Source organism: Furipterus horrens, unplaced genomic scaffold (assembly GCF_987537825.1).
Source record: "Furipterus horrens unplaced genomic scaffold, mFurHor1.1.pri manual_scaffold_11, whole genome shotgun sequence".
Classification (NCBI taxonomy): Eukaryota; Metazoa; Chordata; class Mammalia; order Chiroptera; family Furipteridae; genus Furipterus; species Furipterus horrens.
Window position 1 is genome coordinate 12200950 of NW_028327181.1, and position 15079 is coordinate 12216028.

The window sequence follows — 15079 nt, forward strand, 5'->3', positions numbered from 1 at the left end:
GCTCATGAGAGGCATGGCCAGGGACCTCCAGGGGCTGTCTGACCCCTGACCCCCTGTCTGCTGAGCCGAGGACACGGGTGGGAGTCCAGGGCAGGGCTGGGCTGGACATTCTCAGGGAGGCATTGCTTGCTCTGTGCTGAGCTGTCCCCTGCCCGCTTCTCTGTCTCCTGGATGTCAGCCTCCTGGCCTCTTGGTAGCACATAACAACGGGCCTGGGAAACAGAACGCAGCCATGAGGCAGAGAAACCACCAGGTGGGAGCCCCTCTGCACCCGACTCCCCCTGCGACAGTGAGGACAGGAAGGGGCGGCACCACATGCTCTCCTCCGCCCTGGGCCGGACAGCCCCGTGCTCGCCAGCTGGCTGTGCTCTGGGTCCTTCTCCTCTTAAAGAAATTGCAAGACCACACATGCTCACCTTGGGAAAGTAAGATCATAGACAAGAAGGAATGAAAGGAAAAAATTACTCAATGTCTCACCCCCTAGAAATAGTCCTTGTAACAAAACTATATCCCTTAAGATTTTTTGCAAAACACATACATACACATATATTAATACATAATAAACATACATACATAAAAATACGCATTTTTGCATATAGATGCAATATTGCACACAATACAATGCACTATATGTGCACTATATACATATTTTTGCATACGTGCAAACAGATCAATAAAATGGAAGTATTCTACGTGAACTCTTTTGCCCCTAGCTGTCCTTATTTCCCTCTAATATGACTGACTCCCGCGCCGGTGAAACGGACCTGCATCCTCGTTTTCGATGGTTGCCACAAGTCCCATTCTTTAGGTTGAGCCTGCTTTCCATAGTGAGGCCCCAGGGACTGTGGACACGTAGGTTGTCTCCAGTCCAACTTCTGCCTGACAACCAGTGCTGCAGTAAACACCGCTGGGCATTCGTTTTCACACACCTGCACCATCGAAGTAACTTCTGGAAACAGAGTAACTGGGACACAGGCAAAGAGCCTGTGCAATGTTAAGGCTGCTTGTTGCTAAGGGAGTTCAAGTTCAGGGCCAGAGGCCTTTACATGGTGTTGGAGGCTGTGTGTGCGGTGCTTACCTCCCTCCCGCTGGTGTCAGACAGACCTTGGTGTGTGCACACACATGCACATACATGCATACACACATGGGCAAGTTGCGTAACTCCTCTGAGTCTCCATTTTCTTCTGCATAAAATGGAGCACCATTTTGTAATCCCTGGTCCGCCATTCTGAAATCCACACAGCTCTCATTTGAGGCAAAACTGCCCTGTACCATTGTGCTGATGTGAAGTAATTAATAGTATTTATGTCTCCCACATGGCATGACTATTCATAGAGGTTGCTACAGAAGTATTAACACATCTGCCTTGGGGGCGTTGCCCTGTACCAGTATTTCTCCACTATTTTTTGTTTGTTTTTTCATTATTGTCCCCAAAAAGGTCTTTTAAAACATCTTTTTTTTTATTGCCTTTCCATGAAATGTTAATACCCTGGCTCTCTTGTATATCTGTGGGTGTACAGTATGTGTTAAAAAATTAGATTTTTCACCCCCCTCCTAAGAGCCAGTTTTCACTCCCGTGGGGACAGTGTCACTCCTATTGAGAATGCATGACCTAGGCCCGTAGTTCTCAAGTGTGGGTGACTGTGCCCCTCCGGGGCTAATTGGCTATGTATAGAGACATTTTTGGTTGTCAGGACTGGGAGGGGGTGTTGCTAGTGGCATTGGTGGGTGCAGACAGTGATGGTGATAAACATTCTACAGCGCACAGGACAGCCCACCAGGTGCTGTGGTGCCAAGGCAGAGAGACCCCACTCTAGACCCCACTGGAGGCCTCTCCCAATATACAGTGTCCCCACCTCCTGCCTTTCTAAAATCCGAAAAGTCCCAAGCTTGAAATGCAGCTGGCCCCTGGGTTTGAGATTGGGGCCGGCGATGCTGGGACGCCAGAACCCACTTTGCAGGTCGGTGGGAGGACCCTCCGGGGCCGACGCAGTGAAGTGTGTTGCTGGGCACCTGGCCATGGTGTGTGCTCTCCCCAGATAGCCCAGAGGGCACAGGGCCAGCCTCCTTGAGTTCCCGGCGCCAGGTTGTTGCCCGCACATTGAGAAAAGGGTCCTTTGGCAGCTGGACACCTCGTCGCACCTCTCAGCAGCCTTCGGGAGCCTGTCACAATTACTAGGTCTGACTTCCAAGTCCTGCCCAGGGAGTTCTGGCCCCAAGGACGCCCGGGCTTCTCCAGCCCGGGCCCCAGCACCTTCCCAGTGGGTCCGTTGTTTGGTTTGTGGGCCTGACCAAGGCTCAGTGTCTGCCCGAACAGGTCTCTGGGCTCTGCCCATGTGCCAGTCTTTGCAGCCAGCTGATAAGCTGTCTCCGAGAGGTGCTGGGGCCTGCGCCCTGCACCCTGGAGCTCCTGGCCTCGGCTTTCTGAGCACGCTCCCCAACTTGTGACCCAGTGAGAGCCATGTGATGAAACACTGGAGGAGACAGTTCTGCCCCTGCTGGGGCACTATGAAGAGTTCGCCAGAAAGATAACATCCGCACGGGCGTTTTCCAGGGCCTCTGGCTTCCCGAGGGCTGGGTTGTGAGTTACAGCAGGCGGCGCCCTGGGCCCTGGGCAGGGTCTTAGAACAAAGCCACAATCTGAGCTAGGCACCAGAAGGAAATGGAGCCCTTGGCTCCGTCCCAGGCGATGGAATGTCAGCCCAACTGGTTTTGCTCCTTCACTGGGGCTGCATGTATCTTAACAAGGGTGCCACCATGCCCGTTGAGGGTAGCGAGCGTCCAGGCTCAGTCTCTGCCCCTGCCCTTGCCTCTGCCCGGCCCCCACTCCAAGGGAGAAGGCACCCCATTCGTGTGGGTGTCCTGAGCTCTCTTCTCCTCCGCCCAGCCAGGGCCACCTAGAGGCCCCAGCTCTGTTCACCAGCCCCTTTGTCTGTAGGGCGGGGCCTACGGCTCCCCTACGTCTCTCCATGCAGGGCTGCTCCTTAGGGATCATGGGACAGGCGCAGTCCAGTCCACAGGGCAGCAGGCTCAATAGAGACAGCATGTCACCTCCCCTGCCTCACCTTTTCCTAGTCTGTCCCCTCACCTGCATTGCTTTCTCTGTTTGCCCATACCTGTCCCAGTCTGACCCATTTTCAAGACCTAGGCCATGTCACATGCCCTCCATGAAGCTGTCTGTCACCTACTCCTCATCACCCTCTGTGTCCGCTCCTCTCCTGCTCTGAGGCCCAGGAGGACCTTGGGTACCTGGAATTGGAAACCTTTATTAACCATGGGGCCCAAGATGACCAGTTCTCTGCCCCTTGCTTTTTATGACCTTAGGCTTTGACATCTTTCCATGTCAGCACTTAAAAATCTCCTTCATTGTTTCAAGGGCAGTGCCGTATGCCCTTGGGGGATGAATAAGGTCTATACATCAGACGCCCGTGGAAAGGCATCTGTTACCGAAAACGCTGCTATTGTGAACATCCCTAGGTGTGTGTATGTATGTGTCTGTATGTATGTGGCTGTTATGTGTGGCTGTATGTTTTTTATGTATGTGTATGTTTTGTGTATATGTGTTTCTGCATAGTTACATTATTGTGTATGTATGTATGTATGTTTATGTATGTGTGTTTTGTGTATATATTTGCATGTGTTTTCTGTATTTGTATTTATGTATATATATGAGTTTTGTATGCTGTATATATTTGTGCACATGCATTTGTGGTGTATTGTGTGTATATTTGTGTGTGTTTGTATATTTTTATATATATATTTGCATATGGGTATATCTGTGTATTATGTAAATGTATGTATTTGTATATGTGTTTTTGTGTATATATTTGCTTATGAGTATATTTGTGTGTATTGTGTATACATGTGTTTGTACAAAGGGGACCTAAAAAAACAATTTATTTTTTAAAAATTGCATATTAATTCTTACATGTTTAAACTTCAGTCACTTTCAAAGTACTCACCTTTTGATGCAGTACACCTATCGAGATATTTTTTCTACTGTTCAAAACAGTTTTTGAATTTGTTGATTTTGATGCCTTTTAGTGCTTCTGCCATTTTTTTGTTTTACCTTTTCCACACCAGCTAAACTTTTCCCTTTGAGGACTTTTTTCATCTGGAAAAACCAAAAAAAAAGTGGTTTGGAGTGAGATTGGGTGAATAGCGTGGGTGGGGCATGGGAGTTATGCTGTTTTTGGTCAAAAACTGCTGAATACTCAGTGTGATGTGGGCAGGTGTACTCGTAAATCACCCACCATGAAATGGCAAATGTGTTGAAAGAGTCTTCAAAAAAATTCACTGAAGCCAAACGCAGCCTCTCACAACAACACCAGCTGGTACACTGATACAGGTGGGTTCCTAGAATGCTCACCTAAAGGGGGAAGCCTGGACTACAAGGGGCCCACCTTCCAGAAGATAATTCCAGGTTTTTTAGGCCCACCCCTTGTATTTGTGCATGTGTGTTTATACATGTGTGCTTTGCGCATATGTAGTTGTGTATGTATGTGCATGTGGTGTGTTTACGTGTATGCATCTGTGTTTATGTGTGTGTCTCTGCTGGGCAAACCCAGCAGCGGGGCTGGTGGAGCAGTGTTGAGCCCCTGGAGTCCTCGCTGCCACCGGTCACGGTGGAGATGGCAGCTGTGTCCTGCCAGGGGCAGGTCCGGGAGGATTTGGGGTCCTCAGGCCACAGGGGACACACCCAGCTCCCTGCCTTCCCACCAGCTTCACACTGTGTGTTCTGTCTCCTGTCTAGCTGAGGCCTGGCCTGAAATAAACATGAGAGATGTTTTGACATGTGATGTTCCAACGAAAAGAAGCCAAATTTGGCTTAGACTGTTTTAAGACTCTCTCAGAGGAGCCCAGTCAGGCTAGGGGTGGGGGGAGCAGGTTCCAGGAAACAAAGGAGCTGGGAGACAAAAGAATAATATATATTTATAGGGAATTGTCCTTTTCCGACATATTTTTAAAAATTACTAACTGCGTTACAAAATACAAAAAGAGGTAGAATAAAAACTGCGGCTGCCCCTCTCCCCTCCCCCGTCACTTCTCACAGTTCCGTGTCCTTCTCTGATGCGTGCACGTTTTCAGATGCTTACGTCCTCTGTTGTCCCCTTACAGACAAGGGGCGGCACGAGCCACCTGTCGTTCCATGTCTTGCTTTATACGCTTGACAGGGTGTCTCAGAGGCCGTTCCCTGTCAGCACGTACACATCTGCCTCACGCCTTCGTACAAAGAAACAGTATTCCACATTATGGCTTTCCTAGCGTTTAGGTTAAATACGTTAAAACAAAAGCAAACAAACAAACAAACAAAAACACCCAATTCTCTTCTCCCTTGCCTCATCCTAACTTTAGAACTGTAGACCTTTTATTAGGAGGACTTTAAATTTCAAAGAGAAATTGAATGTGTCTCTTTTTATACAAGTGTATCTCAGTACTTCTAGAATGTTCTGTGCCCCTTCCCTTCCCCTGCACGAAGGGTTTTGATTATTTAGGAGATTGTCCTACTTTCCTGAATCAATTTTTCCTATTTTGCACCTTAAAAAATAATCACAGTAGCCAGCCCACTTCATTGTTTGTCAGCATGCTGAATGTGGTGTGTTAGAAAAAATGGTTTATTTTAAAAGTAACAAAATTAGATGTTAAGAGCATATAGAAAAAAATAGACAGTCCTCATACATATCAAGAGTTTGAATAAACAGCCATATTATTCACAGACATAGAGAGGGGATCCTTTATGGGTTTGTTCATTCATTCACTCATTTATTCATTCATCTGTTTATCAGTTGCTCCCTACCACAGTGGCTGTCTCTTAACTTGACTCTGAGGTTTGAGGGTGAACAGACCTCAGTGCCTGCCCTCAGGGAGCTCACAGTTTGGAGGAGACAGTCAAACAAACACTAAGCACAGCCCAGCACCATAAGTTCTTTGATGGGCTGAGCCCAGGGGGCTTTGCGGTGCCCCAAGGAGAGACCTCATTCAGCTGTGGGTGGAGGCAATCGGGAGAGGCTTCCTGGAGGAGGTGATACCGGAGCTGTGCTTTATGGACACATTCCAAGCAGACCTGGGGCCGGGACTGGCCAGCGGCTGAGGGACTATACCAAGAAGTCTCCCAGAGTGACATTTCCTGGGTAAATTACTAACAGGAGTTGTAGAGTGGGAGGGGGGCAGTAGCAGGGCATTGATTCAGAGCACAGTGCCTGAGTTTGAATCAGGCTCTTTCCCTCACTCATGAGACCCTTGGCAAGTCCCTTCACCTCTCTGTGCCTCAGTCTTGTTATCTGGAAAGTGGGGGTAATGACAGTAGCTGCTTCTTAGGGCTGTTGGGAGGACTAAATGGAGCAACTTGGCACACAGTAAGCACCATATCTGTCTAATGTTGTTGTTATTTAATTTCTCAGTCTCAACTCCGTCATCTGAGAAATGGGGATGTTAAATGGGAATGAAACTAGATGGCAGGTTACTACTATTCTTAGCACTTCCTTGCTCACCTTGGACACCCAGAGCACAGGCCGCAGGCTGCCCATTGGGCTTCTGGAGCCTGGGGCCTCGGCCTCTGAGGCAGACAGGAACCAGGGCCCCCAGCCCAGCTGTCATTTCTGTTTATAGCCTCTGTGGCCGTCGGGGTAGCAAGGAAGCCCTTGATCCAGAGCCCTGTCGGGCACTCCCAGCAGAAACCAAACACGCCTCCTGAGGACCAGCTGCAGACGTGTGTCCCTGCCAGTCTGGGTGATGCACTTGTCCCATGGAGACAGTGTGTCACTGCCAGAGCCGTCACTCTGCAGCCTATGTGCGCCGGTGGGTGCCTCAGCCCTGGAGGGTGACAGGTCTGCGGGGCAGAGCTGGGGGCCAGTTCATTTTGTAGGTCACCTTCCCCTGGGTGCCGATGGCAAGGGAGCAGCAGACTCATGTCCAGGTCGAGGGAGATACTCAAGGGTCTGGTTGGGGCAGCCCCTTTGTTCTCAGCTGAATGGCGCGACTGTTAGGCCTCCTTCGGGCGCATTGTTAGAGTGTTTGTTAAAATCATGTGTTCTGGGAACTAAACCGTAGACATCGTCATCATCCTCATCAGGTCAGCTGGCAGCTCTTGGGCCCTTAGCACGTGCCTGACACCTGCGGCGCTCACAGACACGTACAGAATCCTCCCACCACCCCTGTGCATCCTCGTGCCCCTTTTACAGACGGGAAAGTCGAGGTTTAGCAGGGCTCAGTCACAGCAGAAAGCAGAGCTGGATTTGCCGCGGTGGGTCAGGGGATGGGGCCCAGGAACAGGAGTGTTCTTGTGGGCGGAGCCACTGCCCATAGCCCAGGGGGGCCCGTCCAGCCCCTCGTTCTGGGGCCCAGACACTCGTCACTCGCCCGTGCGTCTGTCTCAGGACCCGTCTCTGCGTGTTTCTCAGTCATGGTTGTGTTCTCTCGCTTCTCTTCTTGCTCCGCCTTTGTTCTTGACGCTTCTCTCTGCCTCTCTTTGCCTCCCCTGCACCCATGTACTCTCCTTCCTCCACCGCAAGTTCGCCACCAATCTCAGACAACCCCAAGACCTTCCTGTGCCACTGCGTGATGCCCATGGCGTGTCCTGAGTCCATGGGCAGCCACTCCAGCCAAGTGACCCTGAGCTATGCCCCTCTCCAAGCTGACACACTCAGCCACACCTGCCCACGCCTGCACTGTCATTCTTAGATCCTGCTGAGAGGCTTTAGCGACTGCTGCCCCACCGATTGCCCTGGGGGGCACCACACCCCCGCCCTTGGGCAAGGGCTGGGGCAACGTTTGGCTTGTGCTGTGACCTGAGGGGGCTTAGGGACTGCCCAGAAGCCCACCAACTGCCCTAACCCCCTACTAGCTGGGGTCCAGGTTCGCAGGAAGGGCTGCTGTGGAGTGTTTGCTGGCAGCTTTGGGAGAGGGCTGAGGCTCTGCCCAGCCTCATCCCTGTCCTCGTCCTTTTCCTCTGGCCTAACTGCCTCCCCTGGCCCCATTTTCCCTTTCATTCCCTCCCTCCCTTTCTTCCTGTGTACTAAGCACTTATTAAGCACTTACTAAGCATTGGGTACTGTAACTAAGCATGGGACATCCCGTGGTGACAGGGCTCAGCTCTCTTCTCTTGGACATGACGTGTACTTGGGGGGCCAGGTGCCCAACAAACCATGCAAGTGATTTAGAGCCACCACCTGAGGTCAGGGCTCTGAGGGACAGGACTCGGCCCAGGCGCGGGGTAGGGAGGCCTCTGGGAGGGGCTGACTCTTGTTGTGGGCTCTGGAGGAAGCGGCACTTAGCCAGGCGGAGCATCCTAGGCAGAGCAAACAGGTGAGGTCGAGAGGAGAGTGGCGCAGACCTGGGGCCCTGCAGGCTGCAGTATCTTACGTGAAGATAAGAGCCTGCGTTGGGGGGTGCGGGGTGAACGTATCAAGCCGGGGACTCAGCTGATCCTCGGCCTACTGGCCCTCCCCTTCTCCCCTTCCGGGGTCTGCAACCCACCCCTCCCTGCCCCCCATCAATGGACATGCCTAGGGATGGAGTCAGGGCACCTGTATTCTGGGCCTGGCCAGGCACCCCTTCACCTCGCTGGCCGTCTGCTTTTCTGTCTGTGACATGGTCCTTGAGGACCCAGCAAAGCCCCTCGTATCTAGCCAGAGCCAGGAGAATGCAGTGGCTTTGGGAGCTGAAGCCCGGACATCAGGCAGACTGTGTTCAGATCCCGGCTCCTCCGCTGTCTAAACTCTGCGACCTTGGGCATGCCAGGTTGCCTCTCAGTGCCTCGGTCCTCTCCCCTGTGAGATGGGCCCATGACAGTTCCTACTGCGTAAGGTTGTTGAGAACATGAGAAGGCATTAGCCTTCAATATTATCATCACTGTTCGCGCTCAGTCCTTGTGCACGTTGGACCCCGACACCGGACCAGAAGGAGCAGCCGGCTCTCAGGGGCACCAAGACACAGCAAGATGACCAGGCCAGCCTGGGCCCCGTGACCTCAGGGCTCCCTGCACAGCTGGGGGTGTCGAGTTGCAGAGGGGGATGGGATGCACGTCTTGAATTGCTCGGACTTGCTCCGTCAGCTGTGGGCCACCAAGTGCTGCCCTGACTCAGGGTTCTTTCTTAGGCGGATGTGTCAAACACCCCAAAATACATGCAGGCGTAATGTCTTCTCCTTTCCCTGCCCCCTTGCTAACTACGTTCTTATTCCTGGTTAAGAAGCTCACACCCACTCACTGCAAAAAACCTATTTTAAAAGACATATTCTTCCAACAGATATCTTTTCAACAATTCCTATAGGCCGGGCATGTGCGTAAGTGCTGGGACACAGCAGTGGGGAACTGGCCCACGGCGAAGGCTGCAGATCAGGGATCAGCAAACTGCCTGGGGCCAAATGCAGCCAGCCTCCTGTTTGTAAATAAAGTTTTATTGGAACACAGTCGCACACACTCACACGTTGCTTGCGTGCTTTCTTGGTAACAATGGTGGAGCGGAGTATTTGGGACAGAGACCGGATGGCTCACAAAGCCCCAAATATTTACTCTCTGGCCCTTTACAGGAGAAGCCAGCAGACTCTGATTAGATTAGCACGTGAGGAACCCTTCCGGTTTGCTCTTCATTCATGATGTGTACGATAGGATAGCATCGGAGGTACGACTTTATTTTATTTTATCATCAGGTTATATTGAGATGTAAAATGTCAAGTGTGGATACTAAACAAAACCAGCATCAGTGATGAAAAGGCAGCCTGTCCCCGCACCGCAGGTGGCGCTACGGTAGCAGTTTGCTGTGGGACTTTGCAAGAGGTTTCCCTTTGCTTATACTCATGTGCATCCCATGTGTCTATTTTTACAAAATTAGTATTATGACACCCATGCTGTTTTGGTACCTTTTTTTTCCCCATGTTTGTTGGTATGAGGCAGACATCTTTCAGGGGCAGTAAATGCTCTTTCTGAACGTTGCATTCCCTGGGCTGTGTGGATTCCATTGTGTGAATGTATCGTATTGGATTTCACCCGTTCCCACCTTCCTGGGTCTGCACTGAGTCAGTCCTGCAGGGAGCATCCATGTTCGTAGATCTTGGCAGGCGGTTCTAATGATGTTCTTGAGATAAATTGCTGGACCTGAAATTGCTGAGTCAAGGGTATGCATGCTTTAAATTTCGGGACGTGTGACAGCCTGTGGAAACGCAGCCCTGAAAGGTGTCTGTTCTCCTGGTCTCCCGGGCTGGGGCCACAGTGCTGTCTGTCATCGCCCTGGGCTGAGGCGCTCCTGTTCGCCTGCAAGGCCGGGACCCGGAGTCTCCCTCCACTGCGGCTCGGGGCTCGGGGAACTCGTCCTGGCACGTGGTTCCTAACCCTGCAACGTTCTTGAGGTGTTTTAGAGCTTTCTAGTGTGCATTTCCTCGTCAGAGCATCTGAAAGCTTCCTGAATATGGTGGGGGCAGGTGGGTGTTGGGAGTCCGGGAGCAGCGCTGGGATAGGAGCCCAGAAACCTGGGTTCCAGTCCCTCCAGTGCTGCCTCTCACTCGCCATGAGAACTGAGAGCTGCACACAGCACTTCCTGTTTCTGGGCCTCAGTGTCTCACCCGAAAAGGGAGGATTCCAAGGGCCGTGAAGATCTAAACCATAAGACGTGTTGATCCTCATTTGACAGTGACAGCTGACCTACAGATTGGGGATGTTAGAGAGACATCAGAAATGCACGTCAGAAGAGTCTAGTGCACGGCCCACGTAGGGGACCGTTTGGGCATGTGGTTCCCCCGACAGCTGTTCCGCTCATCGTGTATTTTCAGGCTCCCTTGCAGCTATCCCCTTGTCTGCAGGCAGTGCGGCTTTTTATAGCCTGTGAGGCAAAACTGAATTGGAAGAACATCTTGACTTAAAGCTAATTTTTAAAAATCTGACTTCCAGGAAGTTTTTAGAAGAGTTTCAGGCCTTTTTATGTGGCTCACCTCAAGGCATTGTAGCCCTGGATGCAAAGCTGACTTGAAATGCTGCCAGGGTCTGCTACCATGAGGAGACGTGAAATATTTGGAGTCTGTGCAGGTAACCAGGATACTGACTGGGGAAAGTACCGATCCGATAGTCAGCCTGCTTCCTTAAGCCTCATTTATAAGGTGAATTCCCTTAGATAATCCTAATCCCTGAATCCCTTCCAATTTGGAAGTCTGTGGGAAAGAGTAGTGACTGAGATGGCATGCAACCAAATACTTCACATCTGCTTTGTCTATACATTGAGGTACAGAGACATTAAGTAACTTTCCCAAGGTCACACAGCTACTGTGTGATGGAGCCTGGATTCAAATGCAGGCATTTTAGTTCGAGGAATAGTACTCATCCCAGGTCAGACTGAAAAGAAACAGGTCAATTATAATTATTATAATGTGGGAAGTTCAGCAGCAGAGCTGTCCACCAGAACTTTCTGCAACTATGAAACTGTTCTGTATATATACTGTTCAATATGGTAGCCGCATGTGGCTGTAGAGCTTTTGAAATGAAGCTACTACCACTGAGGAACTGAATTCTTAGTACAGGAGTCCCTCTCTATATCACGGTTCACTTATCGCGGCCTCACTGTATCGCGGGATTAAATATTATATTTATTTATTGCAGACTTTTTGCTATATTGTGGGATTTTGCGGCACTGTATGCGTATGTTGTCAAAGTTACGTAGGTTTAAGAGTGTAGAATATGTTTAAGAACATAAGTAGTGTTTATAAAAGTGTGGAAAAGGTTGATAAGGGAGTGGGAACGGTTTATAAGTATGTGGGAAGGGTTTATAAAGCCTTAAAATATATATAAGTGTAAGGTTCCTACTTCGCAGATTTTCACCTATCGGGGGGGGGGGGGGGGCATCTAGAACATAATACCCGCGATAAGTGAGGGAATACTGTATTTTTAAATGTTAAGTAATTTAAATTAAATTTAAACAGCCACATGTGACTAGTGGCTACCTGTTGGTCAGCACGGACATAGAGACTTGAGGCCTAGGGGACAGGATGGGGGTGGGGAAGGGGCTGAGCCAACCTTAGTTGGGGGAGAGTTCAGGGAAGGCTTCCTGGAGGAAGAGCCATCAAAGCTGAAATCTGAACCACAGCCAGGAAGTGGGGCTGCTCAGGTCTGCAGGTGAGGGAGAGTGGACTGAGGAATATGAGGGGAGGAAAGGCTGGAGCAGCTAGTGGGTGGGTCTAGGTGAGGGTGGGGGTAGAGGAGGGGCAGAGGACCTTGGGGAAGGGGCACTAAAAGAGCCCCACTAATGGAGGTCCCATAAGCCACCTTTAAGGTGTTTGGAGCTTTACCCTGAGTGACCCTGCAGGCTCTGATTTTGCTTTTTGAAAGTATAATGTGCAGAAAATACATGTGATGAGGCCAGAGATGAGGGAGGCAGGGGGACCCTGGAGCTGACTGAGGCTGGACAGAATGTTCTGGAATGAGACTTTGAAGGACTTGGGGGTTGATGGGACACAAGGGTGAGAGTGACAGAGGAGCCAGGGACACTCCCCTCTAATCCTGAGTCTGGCATAGGCAGTAGAGGGAGAAGACACCCATCCCTGCCCTGGGACTCCAGCTCCCTCTGTGGGGGACCTACAGACCAGAACGATGGAAGCCTGGACCCAGCAATGGACCCCGCCATTTCTGGGGCCACCCAGAGGCAGTCAGGAAGCAACTGCCTGTCTCTTGGCCAGATTTTCCCCTCAGCATCCTACAAAACTTGTCTTCTGATTTCTGGCCCCGCCTGCAAATCCCTACCTCTGTCTTGGGAATTTCAAGGACCTGAGAAGAATCATGCTTTGCTAAGGGTCCGTCCCTTAGCCTGACTCTGGGGAGGGTCATGAAAATGGTTCCTTCTCCTGAGCACCTATTAGGTGCCTGGCGCTGAGCTTAATGCTTCCCAGAGATCATTTCTTGAAGCCTCCAAACAAGCCTTGTGTCTCCGCTGAGGAAACTGAGGCTTGGATGGGTGGAGTCCTTGGCCAGGCCACACAGCTGGGATGGCGTCGAGACAGCAAGCTCCCTGCCCTGAGCTGTGAATTGTTCCCCAAGCAGTCACCCCTCTTGCCTTCTGCTGAGTTTAGAAAACACTCAGGGCACAGGCCCAGCATGACTTGCAGTTGTATGTGTAGCGCCCTCGGCAACAACATCAGTGCTCCCAGAAGCACCCTGGGGCCCCAGCCTCTGGTGTCTGAACCCAACCCATGACCCCCGCAGGGGATCGAGTAAGGCTGATTCTGTCACGTCTCTGAAAATAGGCAGCCGCTGGGCGCACACGCAGATGACCACTTCCATTCCCAGGTGCCAGGGAGAGTTCTGTCAAGGGTGCTGGGCATCTGAACATGTCAGGTGACCTTCCGAAACAAACGCACCCAAGTTTCCCCAAGTGGGACTGACTTCATCTCTAAAGTGTGCTAACGGCCGCCCCACAGGGTGCTCCCGGATTTGGCTCACTCACCAGCAGCCAAACCCTTAAAAATCTCTCCCCTTGACCTGGCAATTCTATACCTAAGGGTTTCTCCTTAGGGGGAATGATCACGGAGCTGTGTCACTTTAACCTCAAGGACATTCGTCATATTGTTGGTTTAGAACAGTGACAAATATCAGCCACTTAAATGCGCCGCCACTTGGGATTGGTTACGTGAACCATGCTGCATCCATACATCCAGTGGAAGGTTCTTTGGCCATTAAAGATGATGATGCAGATAAATGGACCCATGGGAAATCCTGGACAGGACTGTGCCGGGTTATCGTCACTGGGTGATGGGTTATTGTCAAATGTTATTCCTGTGGTTTTACAGCAAACACGCATTGTTTTTGTCACTAGAACAAGAAAGGATTTCTACAGGCAGTGAAATGGGGGTTGTTCAGATAGTGGCTGTTACCAGGGCCTGGGAGTGTGGCTGTTTCCTGGAAGTGACTGACGGGGTTGTTCTGAATTCCCGTCCTTGCGTATACCTTGAGCACAGCATCCTGTCGAACATCACGGGGTGCACAAGTGTCCCCAAAAGGTGACAGAAAGAGAATGGGAAGGAGGCGGGCATTTATGGGGCCAGGTCCTGCGCTAGGAGCTCTCACTGGCATCTGTGCCCCTAGGGTGACTGCTGTTTCCTTACTGAGTCCTTGTAACTTCTGTGTGCATCAGCAAGGCCGGCGAAGGTCTCAGAGCAAAGCTTTCCCGCTGGACCGCACGTGCTTGCTCTGTTAAGGGTGGTTCCACAGAAGCTGGGAAGGGGTGCGCTCCCCACATCCGGGAGGAAGAGAGACTGAGGAGAGAGTTGTGCCACCTCTACTGAGTTCCTCCTGGGTGCCAGGCAGGCTCTGCGTGGGGAACAAAGACGGGGTGTCCGCCCTTGACTCTCAGAGATGTCATCTGTGTTGTGATGCCACCCACGGTTCCCAGTGCGTGGCACCTAGTAGGTGCTCAGTAAATGTCTGTCAAGTTAATAAATTGCATGTCACACTGCTCCTGGCACAGAGGTGGGTCTGGGGTAGGCAGGAAGAATTCAGGAGCGGGAGAGCTCAGCGTAGGTTGCAGTGGCTTTGGGTGGGAAGGATGGGGAGGAAGAGGAGCAGCACAGGCGGAGCCCAAGGCCAGGAACTCCCGTGTGAGGTGTGTGGGGTTGGGTGGGGGGTGCGAGGACAGTGGGGTGGAGCGTTTGTCTGGGGCAGGGGTGGGTGTTGGGGCTGGACAGGAAATTTGGGGCTTGATACCCAAGGGGTATTGGATCTCAGTAGGAGGACAGTAAGGAGCCTTGGGAGGTTCCTGAGCAAGAGGAACACTCTGAATATGCAGGGTGCTCCTGCCGACCTCAGATGGAACACAGAAGTGATGTACTCCCTGTTGGTCTTCCTGGAGCCGAGGGCAACGTTGCTGTCATCCCCTCAAAAGATGGTCTCTGGGAACATCCTTCAAAGCACAGGAGCCGAGGCCGTTTGAATTATGACTGTGCCTGTGGGCGCCCAGCGGCTTGGGGGTTGGTTTCGCCTTGAGTGCTCCGTCTTCTCGCAAGTGAACATGTTGAGGACCTGGCAGTTCATTCAATGGAGATGTGCGGGCTCCCTGCCATGTGCCGGGCTCCGGGCCAGGCCCTGCAGCCCCGGCTGCCCCTTTGG

General features: G+C 51.5%; 1 protein-coding gene across 2 annotated transcripts in view; it reads left to right on the plus strand.

The window, feature by feature from the left end:
* KIAA1671 (KIAA1671 ortholog) overlaps nucleotides 1-15079 on the plus strand; it is a 172642-nt gene that overhangs the window by 144997 nt on the left and 12566 nt on the right. The gene's annotated exons all lie outside the window — the stretch shown is intronic.